Source organism: Microcaecilia unicolor, chromosome 7 (genome assembly GCF_901765095.1).
Source record: "Microcaecilia unicolor chromosome 7, aMicUni1.1, whole genome shotgun sequence".
In the NCBI taxonomy this organism is placed as follows: Eukaryota; Metazoa; Chordata; class Amphibia; order Gymnophiona; family Siphonopidae; genus Microcaecilia; species Microcaecilia unicolor.
This window is the reverse complement of record NC_044037.1, coordinates 103755619-103771156: the sequence shown is the minus strand read 5'-3', so window position 1 is coordinate 103771156 and position 15538 is coordinate 103755619. Positions and strand designations below refer to the sequence as shown.

At 42.0% G+C, this 15538-nt stretch overlaps 1 protein-coding gene across 10 annotated transcripts in view; it reads right to left on the bottom strand.

Moving 5' to 3' along the window:
• Positions 1-15538, bottom strand: part of FGFR1OP (FGFR1 oncogene partner) — a 192372-nt gene that overhangs the window by 153416 nt on the left and 23418 nt on the right. The gene's annotated exons all lie outside the window — the stretch shown is intronic.

Sequence of the window (15538 nt, the reverse complement as noted above, 5' to 3'; positions counted from 1 at the left end):
AAACAGGATGTTCAACTATTATTTGTGCTTGAAAAATCCAAAAAGCTAACTAAAAGGCATCAAAGAGAAACCTGAAGCACACAAAAGATGGAAACCACCTATGCTCTTTACTAGTGATACAATCCACCTGATCCCACCTAGATACATAGTTTTAGCTGTCACCTAATGCATTATGGACTCCAATGAAGCAGCATAAAGCTAATTCCGATATAGCTAATGTATGTTGGTCTTGTAATAGCATTACCTGTAAAAAGGTATTTGATACAAGCATGGCGGGTTGTCAGCCAGATCTTTGAGTGGCTCTGAGTGGTTATTTAACCCCCAAAGCAGGCTGTGTTGCCGAAATGCCATTGTAGTTTTGTGGGCATTGGGTGTGTGACATGGAGTCACTGCTGCAAATTAAAGCTAAGTGACTGCTCTTTGTTTTTATAGTAATGTATTTCTGATTAAAGTATTTTGTGAATGCTATGGCTATTAGATGTAGGTAGCATGGAGGTTGAAGTGACAGATGACTGACAAGCCATGTGAAAAAGGCTACGACTTGGGACAGCTGTGCGTTGTGAGGTCCCATTATCTTATATTTATAACTCTGATGTCCTCCTTCCCTGCTCTATTTAATTATTTTGTATTTATATAGTTTTTGATTGTGAATTAATTGGGATTACGGGTTGCAGTTTTATCTATCACCCTATTGACTTTTTGGTACAGTGTTGAGGGTTAGGTTTTTTTCCCCCCTTTTTTTTCGTCTTTTTGATCCTGTAATAGTGACATCAGTACTTTAGAACATATGTGCTATGCTTGTCCCACGTTATCATACTTTTGGGATGAGGTCTAAAATAGAATAAAATTACTAATGTCAAATAACCTTTATCATATAAATATTTTATCTTGCGCGCTGCATGTTTACCTACTACTATCTCTGTTATTCTTATGGCAGTTGCATTAACAACTATAATTCACAATTGGAAGAGTCATAACCATATTTGCTTCCAATTTTGGTGGTCTTCAACATGCAATATAGTTAAATACAACCATGAATTTCAACACACAAAGGGGCTCATTTTCAAAGCACAGACTTTCAAAGTCCCACATGTTACTATGTAACTTTGCAAGTCTAAGCGCTTTGAAAATACACATCCATGTATCTGATCTTACATCTTTTTCTTTATCCATTTCTTTCACTCTATATTCATTCTCAATCACCTTCTATGCTTACATCTATTCTGGCATATACTGATTAGTCATTATAACACTATTAGTTTGTTTGTTTTTTATTAAAGGATTTTTAATAGAACAAGCAATTTATTCTTTAACAGCTATAAAACAGGCTAAACATAATATTGCTGCCCCATCTCATCCTTCACCCTACCCCTCCCCACTTGCCATCTCAACACAACACAATCCAGATAGTGTCCCTCTCAGGTCCCTAAAGAAGTCTGTAGTTCCGTCTATAAAGTCAAACAGGTGGAGCTATTAGCCGTGGTGCATCGAGATCCACCCCTGAGAGGGATCTCCAAGTGGTGTATCTGTCCCATTGTTTGTGGAATTGCACAATTTGACCAATTCATATGGCTGTTAGTTTAGACATCTGGTAGAAGTGGAAAGGGGCTCCTCCAAGCTGCTGCCAGTGCAATTTTTCCTGCCACCAAAAATATAGAAGTCAGGCGGTGAGTAATGTTCTGAACCCCTATAGGTCTAAAGTGTAGAAGGCAGTAGTCCATAACCTTCCATAACCCTATTGTTAAAGATGACATTTATCTACTTGTCTGAAAATGTCATAGTTTACTAGCGCTATAGTCGTTTAAGCGAAGTTGCTCACCTGTAGCAGGTGTTCTCTGAGGACAGCAAGTCATGTATTCTCACATGTGGGTGACATCATCCAACAGAGCCCAGTGCGTCCCACCGCACATGCGCGAGTTCCTTCCTGCCTGATGTGCCAGCGCAGGTCCCTCAGTCAGGTAATATATCTAAAGGGATACAACTCCTAGCAGAGGTGGAAGGGTATGTGAGGAAACCTGGCCTACTGTCTGCGAAAAACACCTGCAACAAGTGAGTAACTTCATTTTCTCAGAGGACAAACAGGCCCAGTTGTATTCTCACATGTGGGAATCCCTAACTACCAGGCTCACCGAAAACAATGCTAGGACAATAGGGACTCGAAACATCAAGGTCTCAAAGTCAATTAACCTGAAACTATATACATACTAGTTGTAAAACTGCATCCTGGAACATAAAATTGGGCCTAGGAGAGTGCAGTTGGATTCTAGACACCAAGCAGATTCTGAAAGACTGTCAGAACAAACCGGCTCTCATGTCAGGTATCCAGCTCAAGGCAGTAGTGAGTTGTAAATGTGTGGACGGACGACCACATTGCAGCCTTGCAAATCTCCTCTATGGAGGATTACCTCAAGTGGACTAGTGATGTAGCCATGGCTATGACATTATGAGCCTTGACAAGAGTCAGCCCAACCTGGGCATAAGTGAAGGAGATGGTGGCTCTGACAGTATGAGCCTTGACAAGAGTCAGCCCAACCTGGGCATAAGTGAAGGAGATGGCAATCTGCCAGCCAAATGGAAATTGTGCTTTTGCCGATGGCTACCTCCATTCTTGCTTGGGTCAAAAGAAACAAAAAGCTGGGTGGACTGTCTATGAACTTTAGTCTGCTCCAGATAAAAGGCTAAGGCTTACTTGCAATCTAAGATATACAGTGCATTTTTGACAGGATGGGCATGTGGTTTGGGGAAAAATATTGGCATAATGATTAACTGGTTAAGATGGAACTCAGACACCACCTTAGGAAGGAACTTAGGGTGTGTGAGAAGAATTCAATTCAATTTAGGTCTTATATACTGCTAATATCCCCTGTTTAGGGTTCAGTGCGGTTTACAACATTAGTGGAACAACGGTTACAGATTTGTGGGTAGGGCTATGGGTGAATACTATAAAAGCGTAATCCGGTGTGATTATATTCTGTGTCAAATTAGTTATTTCCAAAGTTCGTTAGGGGATCAATGATCGGCGAGTATGATGTTGCAGTCCTTGGAAAGAAGGTTTTTAGCTTCTTCCAGAAGAACGGTGAAAAAAAAAAAAACTTAAAGGAGCGACTGCGAGGGTCAAAAATTTACATCATGCATGGATGCTGTTCAAAAACACCATCCTGGAAGCCCAGGCCAAATATATTCTGCATATTAAAAAAGGAGGACAGAAGACCAAACGACAACCAGCATGGTTCAAAAGTGAGGTGAAGGAAGCTATTAGAGATAAAAGAAAATCCTTCAGAAAATGGAAGAAGGAACCAACAGAAAATAATAAGAAACAGCATAAGGAATGTCAAGTCAAATGCAAAGCGCTGATAAGGAAGGCTAAGAGGGACTTAGAAAAAAAGATTACATTGGAGGCAAAAACATAGAAAAAATTTTTTTTTAGGTATATTAAAAGCAGGAAGCCGGCAAAAGAATCGGTTGGACCACTAGATGACCGAGGAGTAAAAGGTGTGATCAGGGAAGACAAAGCCGTAGCGGAGAGATTAAATGAATTCTTTGCTTCGGTCTTCACCGAAGAAGATTTGGGTGAGATACTGGTGCCAGAAATGGTATTCGAAGCTGATGAATCGGAGAAACTGAATGAATTCTCTAAACCTGGAGGATGTAATGGGGCAGTTCTACAAACTGAAGAGTAGCAAATCTCCTGGACCAAATGGTATTCATCCCAGAGTACTGATAGAACTGAAAGATTAACTTGGCAGAGCTACTGTTAGTAATATGTAATTTATCCTTAAAATCGAGCGTGGTACCAGAAGACTGGAGGGTGGCCAAAGTAATGCCGATTTTTAAAAAAGGTTCCAGAGTTTTGAAGGTTATATGTTTGCACAGGCACGGTGGCACACAAGTGAAATGCACTGATCCCAAATTGATAGCAACAGGAAGAGTGATATGTTAGTGATAGCCAAGTGTTAGCCATGACTTGTGTCAAGATGATATGAAATGTAATGTAAGGTTTATTTTGTATTGTTCTGTTGGATATTGTATTACTTGTCAATAAAGACTTCATGCAAATAAAACATTTAAAAAAAAAAAAAAAGGTTCCAGAGGAGATCCAGGAAATTATAGACTGGTGAGTCTGATGTCGGTGCCGGGCAAAATGGTAGAGTATTACAAAGAACAAAATTACAGAGCATATTCAAAAGCGTGGATTAATGAGACAAAGTCAACATGGATTTAGTGAAGGGAAATCTTGCCTCACCAATTTACTACGTTACTTTGAAGGGGTGAACAAACATGTGGATAAAGGTGAGCCGACTGATATTGTGTATCTGAATTTTCAGAAGGCGTTTGATAAAGTACCGCATGAAAGACTCCAGATAAAATTGGAGAGCCATAGGATAGGAGGTAGTATTCTATTGTGGATTAAAAACTGGTTAAAAGATAGAAAACAGAGTAGGGTTAAATGATCAGTATTCTCAATGGAGAAGGGTAGTTAATGGGGTTCCTCAGGGGTCTGTGATGGGACCACTGCTTTTCAACATATTTATAAATGACCAAGAGATGGGAGTAACTAGTGAGGTAATTAAATTTGCTGATGACACAAAGTTATTCAAAGTCATTAAACGCGGGAGGATTGTGAAAAATTACAAGAGGACCTTATGAGACTGGGCGCCTAAATGGCAGATGATGTTTAATGTGAGCAAGTGCAAAGTGATGCATGTGGGAAAGAGGAACCCAAATTATAGCTACGTGATGCAAGGTTCCACATTAGGAGTCACAGACCAAGAAAGGGATGTAGGTGTCGTCGTTGATGATACGTTGAAACCTTCTGCTCAGTGTGCTGCGGCGGCTAAGAAAGCAAATAGAATGTTAGGTATTATTAGGAAAGGAATGGAAAACAAAAATGAGGGCGTTATAATGCCTTTGTATCGCTCCATGGTGCGACCGCACCTCAAATATTGTGTTCAATTCTGGTCGCCGCATCTCAAAAAAGATACAGTGGAATTAGAAAAGGTGCAGAGAAGGGCAACGAAAATGATAAAGGGGATGGGATGACTTCCCTATCAGGAAAGCCTAAAGTGGCTAGGGATCCTCAGCTTGGAGAAAAGGCGGCTGAGGGGAGATATGATAGAGGTCTATAAAATAATGAGTGGAGTTGAACGGGTAGATGTGAAGCGTCTGTTTACGCTTTCCAAAAATACTAGGGCTAGGGGACATGTGATGAAGCTACAAAGTAGTAAATTAAAACAAATCTGAGAAAATATTTCTTCACCTCAAGGTGTAATTAAACTCTGGAATTCATTGCCAGAGAATGTGGTAAAGGCGGTTAGCTTAGCAGAGTTTAAAAAAGGTTTGGACGGCTTCCTAAAGGAAAAGTCCATAGATCATTATTAAACGGACTTGGGGAAAATCCACTATTTCTGTGATAAGCAGTATAAAATGTTTTGTACCTTTTGGGATCTTGCCAGGTATTTGTGACATGGATTGGTCACTGTTAGAAACAGGATGCTGGGCTTGATGGAACTTTGGTCTGTCCCAGTATGGCAATACCTATGTACTTATGACAGACAGAGGGAGTGAGTTCCATAATGTGATCCCTGCCACTGAGAACAGCGAGTTAAAGATCTTCTGGGATCGTACTCCCTTGTAAAATGGTGGTCTGTTGGCGTGAACTAAGCAAAATTTCTAATTTAAATTCATTTGTCATATGGCTGAATTTGTGTAACGAGAAGATTCAATTTACTGTCAATTATTCTTTTGACTGTATATCGTTTTTGGATGTAGAGATACTTCAAACATCTAAAGAGTTCATCACGAAAGTCCATCAAAAACCTGTGAGTAGAAATATGTTCTTACATTCAATAAGTTGCCACCCTAGACACTGTAAAGAGTCCTCAACATATGCGCAATTTTTGCTATACAGAAGAATATGTAGCAAAAAGAAGATTTTAAACTACAATCTAGTACTTTCACATCACGATTGAAAGCACGTGGATATAAGGATTGTTTTTAATCACCCCTCTCTAGATCTCCGCTGGAGGTGAGGAGAGGGTTTCAGAAGGCTCGTTCTAAGTCTGTTAAATAGGATCTCGGCTTTCTGACTCCTAGCATCTAAGAGCATCTTTGTGCATCTATTCCCCCACATAATGTACTAATGAGTAGGAGTTTCCTTGCTTATGTGAATACTAGGAATAAATGCCCATTTCTGAGGGCAATGAAACGGGCGCTAGCAAGCGGCCCCCTCCCTCCGAGCTACTTGCCTTGTTCGGTGTTGGTGTCGCTGTGTGTGGGTAGGGTTTTGTGTTTTTTTTTTGTTTGCTTCGCCTCCGTGGCCATGCCTATGGCGTTTCGGTTTCGGGCCTCGAGTGTTATAGCTCCGCCCTCGACGTCATGACGTTTTGACGCGAGGGCGGTGCAGACACTCCAGGGCACACCGGATATCTCGGGCGCCTCAACTTCCGTGGAGGCTTCAGAACGTTGGGGTTGCCTTTTATATATATATAGATTATGGGGAATGATTTATCTGTGTAGGTGTATTCAGAGAATTAAGTATGTAGCCAAGAAATTGATGCATACAAGAGAAATAGGTGTTAGGATTGATCTTTATTCTTACCAACTGGTACTTTAGTCAATCTGGCACGGTTATCAGTCAAGATCCTAGGTTAACCGACCGTAGTTCTACCCTCTGGGTAGCGTTGGGGATAAATCCAAACTCCTCCCAAATTGGCAGATCTTAAATACTCTCTCCACACTCATTAAACCCAATGGGCACACATTTTTTTCATATGTGAATCATATTTTCTGACAGCTAGCTCAACCGCAGATCGGAAGCCCATCTCTCCCTCCCTTTACCTATTTCTTCAAAACTGTAACATCCTGACTTGTAAACAAGTCTTTAAAAAAATGCAAAGACAAGTATTCATATTTCATGAACAGGACTCCATCTTACAAAAACAGACTCCATTTTGTTGATCTAACTTTTTACTATTCCAGCCATTTATTCCTCCATCTTGGCGCTTACACTGTATTGGGATGTCACACCAGATCCTAATAAGCCTTGTCAGCCGGGCCCTGCTTCCACAAGTATTCAGCTGCAAAGCCATCATCAGATTTCTGGCCTAGTCAGTGCTTCTTAGCAGCCTAGGCTATAGAGCTCGGCCCACCACTATTCCAGTGGAGGGGTCTCAAGCTGTAACACATATTAACATTCCCCTCTTCACCCTATCTCATAGGGTGACACAAGGGTTGTCTAGCTTGGTACCATCTATTCCAGAAGGTATCCGGCAAAGTTATCAAATTTGAGGGTATGAATGAAATCTGGTACGGTAGAAATTTTGGAGTCCTAGTCACAACATGGATACTATCTTTGCCTCATTCTAACCCCTCTTGGGACTAACCCATACCTGTGGTTCAGCAACCAAATATAATCACAAGGGTAATATCATTAAACCTATTAATATGCAGGTCTGATTATATATATATATATATATATATAGCTCAAAATCATCAAGCTAATTACTCTCTTCCTTTTTCTGTTCTGTGGTTTTGCCTCAAGGTTATCTCCTTGTTTCTCTAGCTGTACGTTTGTTTTAAAGTTTTCCCTCTCCTACTCTTTGAGCCCTACAGACTGCATTCTCTCTGTTTTTATTTTCTAAACCAATCTATTTTTTGCCGGCGGCATTGCCATCTGATTTTCTTTTTTCTGTTCTACCCCCCTTGACTGACCCGTGCCCACAATTTCCTGCCTTTCCCTCCGCAAGCTGCCTATTTCTTGCTGTCCCCGATACATCCAGTTCCATCCCTACCCATCTTGTTAAGTTACACCTTTTCATCATTGCTCTTTATGTAGGTGCCGTGAAGAAAGCTTACAATAGAGCAAAATACGATAGGGACTGGCTCTTAAGAAATTCTGAAAAAACACAAGATAACAAAAAAACTTTGACTTTTGTTAGCAAATATACAAATGCAAGCCCAAGAATCTCTAACATAAGGGATCAATGGCATATATTACAATCAAATGATATGTTTAAAGACACAACATTATGTATTTCATATAAACGGGGAAAAAATGTGGAAGAAATTTTAAGTCCATCAAATCCAAAAACTGGGTTTAAGAAAAAAACCCAACATTCCAGTACGTCACTTCAACTGTGGTAAATGTAAAAATTGTGACATAACTCTGCAGTTAAAATCTTTTGTAAATCCACATGACTCTAAAAACTATCAGTTAAAACATTTTAGTAATTGTGATACTACTTATGTAGTGTATATAATTCTTTGCCCATGTGAAAAACTATACGTGGGGAAAACGACACGAAGTCAGCTTGGAGAAGAGACGGCTGAGGGGAGACATGATAGAGGTATATAAAATAATGAGTGGAGTGGAACAGGTTGATGTGAAGCGTCTGTTCACGCTTTCCAAAAATACTAGGACTAGGGGGCATGCGATGAAACTACAATGTAGTAAATTTAAAACAAATCAGAGAAAACTTTTTCTTCACCCAACGCATAATTAAACTCTGGAATTCGTTGCCGGAGAACATGGTGAAGGCGGTTAGCTTAGCAGAGTTTAAAAAGGGGTTAGACGGTTTCCTAAAGGACAAGTCCATAAACCACTACTAAATGGACTTGGGAAAAATCCACACTTCCAGGAATAACATGTACAGAATGTTTGTACGTTTGGGAAGCTCACCAGGTGCCCTTGGCCTGGATTGGCCGCTGTCGTGGACAGGATGCTGGGCTCGATGGACCTTGGTCTTTTCCCAGTGTGGCATTACTTATGTACTTATAAGTTTTAGAATAAGACTAAATGAACATCGGAGTAATATTAAACGAGAACGGATGGAAGCACCTTTAGTCAGTCATTGCAGTAAGTTTGGTCATACTTTTGATAATTTAAAATGCTTTATAATTGATGTGGTGAAATCCTCAGAGGAGGAGACAGAGAAAGGCAGCTTGAATTCATTGGAACCAGTTGGTTTGAACAATCTAATTGAGTGGCGTGCATTCTATTGCTAATAATGACGATCAAAAGAATGTTGTGATCATGTTTCATATAGCTTAATTGAGTAACGATCTAGGATTGAAGTAGATTGGAGCTGTTGACTGGTGATGAAGATCTTGTCATCTTTGTATTAACCACTGATTGGTAACTTTAAATAATGCAACGAAGTGATTGGTCAAGAAAAGTTTACCTGCTCATTGGAGGACGGATAATTGATAGTGAGTCTTAAGCAATGAGGACAGGTTGTGCAATAACATATACTAACCTGCTTAACAGCTAAGAACGCTACATGAAAGAATTGGGGTTTGATAAGATGAAATGTAAGTAAATTATGAAAGAAATATAAATCTGTTTAATAGTTAGAAACTCTGTATGAAAGAATTAGGGTTAGAAAAGATGTTTTATATGTAGATTGTGAAAGAAATATAAACGGTTATTTCTCAACTGAAGCAGCATTTACATGTGTATGCTCATAATTGTTAACAAAATATCTGCTACTTGGTTCAGAATGTTCAGCCTTTTATTCATGAAAACTGTGAGTATGATAGTGTTAAAAATATTATCTTGCAAATTGTTTTGGAAATATATTGAACCAGTATTGTTTATCTACCCTTGTGTTTATTGAAGTAGTTGCTAGCTAATCCAAAATAATAATTTTTATAAGTATGGTGAAAGAATTTGGGTTAGATAAGATGTAATTAAAGTAGATTGTAAAATAAATATAAATCTGTCTAACTGCTAAAAATGCTGTCAAAGAATTTGGGTTTCAATGAGATGTAATGTAAGTAGATTGTGAAAGAAATAGAAATGATTGTTTCTTAGTATTTACGTACGTATGTTCATAATTGCTAACAGAATATCTGTCACTTGGTTTAGAACGTTAAGCCTTTTATTTAAACTTGGCAGTATGATAGTGTTAAAAATATTACATTGGAAATTATATGTTGATGGAAGGAAACTTCAAATGGTTCAGAATACTGCAATATGTATGCTTACTCATGCTCATTGTTATGACCATTGAACTCCCCCCCCCCCCCTCGCTGAAGAAACATCATTGGCTTCCTCTCAAATTCTATATAGACCACAAGGTTCTCATGCTTTCAAAAATCTTCACCGTGGTACCCCTTCCTACCTTGCATGTTTCATGACTCCCTATAGGCCCTTCCCATGCCCTTTGATCTTCTACTGGTCACCATCTTTCAAACCCACCCCCACCACCTCTGTACTTAAGTACACTTGAATGCACCCATCACGCCTTCTTTTCTATAGAATCTTCTATCTGCAATTTCCTTCCTACTGATATGTACACAAAATTATCTTATCTTCGGTTTCAAAGCCTTCTGAAGGTCCACTTATTCTCTCAAGCTTTCACTGTAGACATCTGAGCTCTGGGCTGCTCTCTGGCAGCTATAACCATGTTTTGTTTTGTGTCTTATTTCTAGCTTTACTGTCCCTTCACTGCACTATCTGATTTGTAGTTTTATTGCAAATCACCTTGATCGTGCCCTAAAAGGCAGTATATAAGCACTTCAATGAACAAACCCAAATGGATTCTTGCACTCCCCCCCCCCCCTCCTGTAATGTTCTCTTCACTAGCCAATCATCCAGGAAGGAAAACACAAACTCCCAGTTTACATAGAAATACTGCAACTACTGCTAGACATCTAGTGAATACTCTGGGAGCTGACGGAAGGCCAAAAGGCAGACAGCAATACTGGCAGTGGTGTTAACCTATTTCCTGTGACTGGGAAATATGGAAATTTGGATATAGGCATCCTTCAAGCCCAGAGAACATAGCCTATCTTTTTCCTGAATCATGGGAAGGAGGCTGGCTCTTTCACCAGGAATTTGTTCAGGATCCTTAAGTCTAGATAGGGACATAATCCTCCTATTTTCTTTGGCACAAGGAAATACCTGGAATGGAATTCCTTCTTCCCCTGGTGGCACGGGTTTGATCGCACTGGCCTGTAGAAATTCAAAACCAATTTAAAAACATGGCTTTTTCATAATGATTTTGCTCACTCAGACTGATTGGGATCCTACACTGGTAAGTCTCTTTCTTTGTCTCCATCTCCTTTTCCCTACTTCCTTTGCCCCATGATTTACTCAGAATTCTCGTTGTACGAATAGAACCTCCTTTACTTTCCTGTCATATTTTGTATTTCCTTTTCTTATTATGTTTTTATTTTGATTGTAAACTGCTTTGATCTGCTAGTTAGCAAAGGAGGTATAGTAAATATGAATAAAACTAACTGTAAACTGTAGCAAGGGCGAAGATTTCCTTACAAGAACCTGTTTGTACAGAGAGCTGAGGTAAGATGCTCTCGATGGTCGTTGAGGGCCAATGAAGTGTGTAACTGAGAAATTATTTGAAAAATCAACTAGACAGAGGTCCATCTTTGATGGAAAAATCTGAGCCTCCCTTCTATCGGAAGGTCATCTGGGACAGTTACTTTGACTGTGGTTATGCTCTTCTGCAGCCAGTCAAAAGCTTGTCCCTTGCTTTGACCAGGGAACTGGCTGGGGTTTCTGAGGGCATGATTGGTAAGAGCGAGAATGCTAAGACTGGGGCTGCTATGCAGAGCAAGAAGGCGTTGGAAACTTATGTCTTTCAGAGTAGTAAATCCATCACCTATGCTCACTCGAAAATCTCCTAGTAGAGAAAGATGCAGCAGGAGGCTGCCAAGAGAGGGACTGGATGGTGTCAATGTGCTTATCAATTATCGATGAGGTCAGCAACTTCATCTACCTTGTCCCCAAAAATATTATCTCCTCAGCAAGATACATCAGCTAATCTCTCCTGAACCACTGGTTCCAGGTCAGAGACACACAGCCATGAGAGTCTGCACATCCCCACACCCATGGCAGAGAATCTGGACGCAATATCAAAAGTGACATAAGTGCCCCTGGACAGATACTTTCTGGGCCTGATAAACTTTCCTCCCAAACGAGCCTAATGTTCAAGCCTCTCTATCTGGGGGAGCTGAGGCATGAATCCTGGAACTCCTGGCTTGTTTGAGGATGGATTCAACTATCAGAGAGTGGTGAGGCAGTCGAGTCCTCTTGAATCCAGAAGCCTTCTAGATATGGTACTACATATCCACCTTCTTAGGAGCGAACTGCACTGAGAGGGGAGATTCCCAGTTCTCCATCAGTGCATCTTTAAGAATAGGGTGTAATGGAACCGTGACCCCTTACTTAGGGGGCAACTCGTAATCCAGGACAGATAACATCGCTGCCCTGTCCCTCCTCCATCTCCAACATAAATGAGATTGCCAAAGTCATCTCCTTCACAAAATCTGTGAGAGGCCCTCAGGTGGAAATGTACAACTCTCTTGAGGTGGGGAAGCATCAGAAGAGACTCCCATAAGACCCATCCTCCGAGAAGTAATGAGGGTCCTCTTCTGAGTCCCATGAACAGTCTCAATCAGACTCCTCACTGTAGTCAGATTGAACAGAGTGAGTCTGTGCCTGCCACAGCTCAGTGGGACCATGCCCATGCCCTGAAGGGCATCTGGGTACAGCCCTACCCTCAGAAGCTTCCTCCCCCAATGTCGCGAGTGGTACTGCATGAGTTGACTCGTCAGGGCATGGCATCAACACCACTCCACAGGCCAAGGCAGGAGCCTCAGGAAGAAGAGGTGGCTGAGCTGTGCTGGCCTCAGTGGTATGCAGCTGTAGCATCTGCGCCAGCTCCTCCTGAGCATGGCTCGGTACCACTCAAAGTTAGCATCGGCAAAGGCTGGGGAGCTGGGACAGGGACAGCCCACAAAGGAGCCAGTGCCAAACAGAAAGCAGGAATCTGGCTGCCCGGAGACTGGAGCAGCAACACCTCCACCAAGGAGGGGAAGTTCTCCTCTCAGTGCTAGCACTGCCGATGTCTCGGTGTTCCCAGTACTGTGTGTTAAAGAGGACCGATGCTTGTGCTTCTTGGTCTTCCCCGATGCTGAGCATCGTGGTCCTTTAGTGCCAATGAGGACAAAGTCAAAATCGTACCCATCCTTGGTGTCAGGTCCTATGCTGACTGGTCCCAGGGCCGACTATCAGTGCCCAATGTCGAAGGAGGTGGAGACCTCCTCGATGCTCGTGTACTCCAGTAGTAGCTGATGTCTGGGCAGCCATCGAGGTTGATGCTTCTGGTGCCGATGGATCGGCATTCAAAAAGCCAAAAAGTCTCTCCTGCTGGACCTGACGCGCCCTCTGTGTCCTTAACTTCATTTTTAAACAAACAGAACAAGAGTTAGGCTCATGTTTTGGCCCAAGACACCCAATGCATAAAGTGTACAGGTCAGTCACCAAAACCACCCAACTACAATGGGCGCCCATCTTGAAGCCAATAGGATCTTCTTGGACATCACAAAAAGTATCACGGATAAATTAAACTCCTCAATTTTGAACTATAAAAAGGGACAGATTTCAAATCGAGGTTGGTGCTCAGGCCTAAGTGGGCCTATTGAGCCATGAGAGAGAGAAAAAACTTGAAGGGCTAAAAACACTAAGAACTAAAAGGGGAAATAAAAACTTAGAAGAATAATGAAGACAAGCGTAAAAAAAACTGCATGGGAAGGCACTGCAAAGACAGAGAAAAATGTGCTGAGGGAAGACCACGAAGACACTTCCTCCCTGCTCTGTAGAAAAACGAAGCCTGAGGGACCCACACCCACACAGTGGGATGCTGCTACAATTTTCTTAAAACATCTATACGCTAGCCAGCGTCCACACCTGGCCACACCTGGGCCTGCTTGTCCTAAAAGAATATTTGATTCCTACAGAGGGGTATTTTCGACATGACATCTAAGTCCGACTTTGGACTGAGCTGTGGTTGAGGAAGACATCTAGGAACTGGAAAGTTCCTATACCAAGAAAAGCCAGGGAGGCAGTGACCTTAAGTTGCACTTGCACATGGTTGCTCCTCTGTGTCCTGTTCTGAAGGAGGGGGCTCTAGCTGCTGACAGCAGTATCTTGTAATGCAGTACCTTGTAATGCACTGCCGATCACTAAGGTCCATGAACTGGGTCCTAGGCCTGAAAATTCTTTTGACAGGGGTACCTCCTCCTAGCTCTTCCCTCCCAACTCTCAGCCAAATCCAGCAAAGTATGTGTTGAAACAGGTTTGCATTTTAACAGTTGGCCATAATTTTATAGTCAGGTTTGAATCACTGGCCCATCTAAGGTCAGCCTCACAAAGATTTGCAAAGCTGCAGGCTGAGCCCAGTCCACTCTCAGATCCTTTTGCTACTTGCTCCTGACATGATAACAGGTTTGGAGAGTCTATTCTTCAGGATTTTTTGTGTGAGCTAAGTCCCAACTCTGGCTCCCTGTAAGACCCACAGTTGGTTTTAGAACTGATTTACAGTAAAATAATTTTTGCTCTAGTAATACACTCCCACGGTTGGCACTATCTGATATCATCACCACTGTGTGTAACAGGGTAGTAAGAAAGGGAGGGGGAGTGGTATTATATATTAAAGATATCATATTAAAGCCACACAATTGCAGGTTTTAGAGGAGGGAAATAGGAAAAAAAAAATTTTTCGGACTATAAGACGCACTTTTTCCCTCCTCTAAAACCTAGGTGCGTTTTATGGTCCGGTGCGTCTTGTCCGAATCTCTCCATTTTCCAGGGCCCCCCCTCCCTCCGTCCATTTTGCAAGGTTCCCCCCCTCCCTCCGTTTTGCAAGGTCCCCCCCCTCCCTCCCTCCGTTTTGCAAGGCCCCCCTCGCTCCCTCCAAATTTTAGAAGTTTTACCTGGTCGTGGTCAGGGCAGCAAAAAGCATACACGCTGGGCGCATCAGTCTTCCGTTCGGACATCTCTCTCTGCTGAGAGAGACGTCAGAACGGAAGACTGACGATCCCAGCATGCATCTTTTTGCTGCTGCTGCCGCCGCAACCACGACCAGGTAAAACTTCTTTTAAAATTTGGAGGGAGCGAGGGGGGGACCTTGCAAAATGAAGCGAGGGAGGGACCTTGCAAAACGGAATTTCGGTGCTTTTAAAACTACATTCGGACTATAAGACGCACCCCCCCCCCCCCCTTTTCCTCCCAAATTTGGGGGGAAAAAGTGCGTCTTATAGTCCGAAAAATACGGTACTTCTTCATGGAAATGGTAGTGAATTCATGGAACGGCCTCCCAGTGGGTGTAGAAGAAAATAGCATCTGAATTCAAGAGAGCTTGGGAGAACTACATAGGATCTCTAAGGGAGTGATAGGGCGAGTAGATGGCATGGATGGACAGACTGGATAGGCTATATGGTCTTTATCTGCCACATTTTTCTCTGTTTCTATGTATCACAAACTCATTCAGCTCATTCATGCTGATTGTACAGCTACCCCACCACCACAGGTGCAACACACTGACCCCACTAACACAACTGTGTACACCACCACCTACTGTAGGACTACACACCACTTAGTGAGACCCTTCCCCTGCACCAACACAGAACATACCCCAAACACTCACCCACAAGCAGCACAGACTCAACTAGCACCAGTACAGAGCACAGAGCAAACACTTACCCAGCACCAGCACACTGACCAACAGGGACTGCA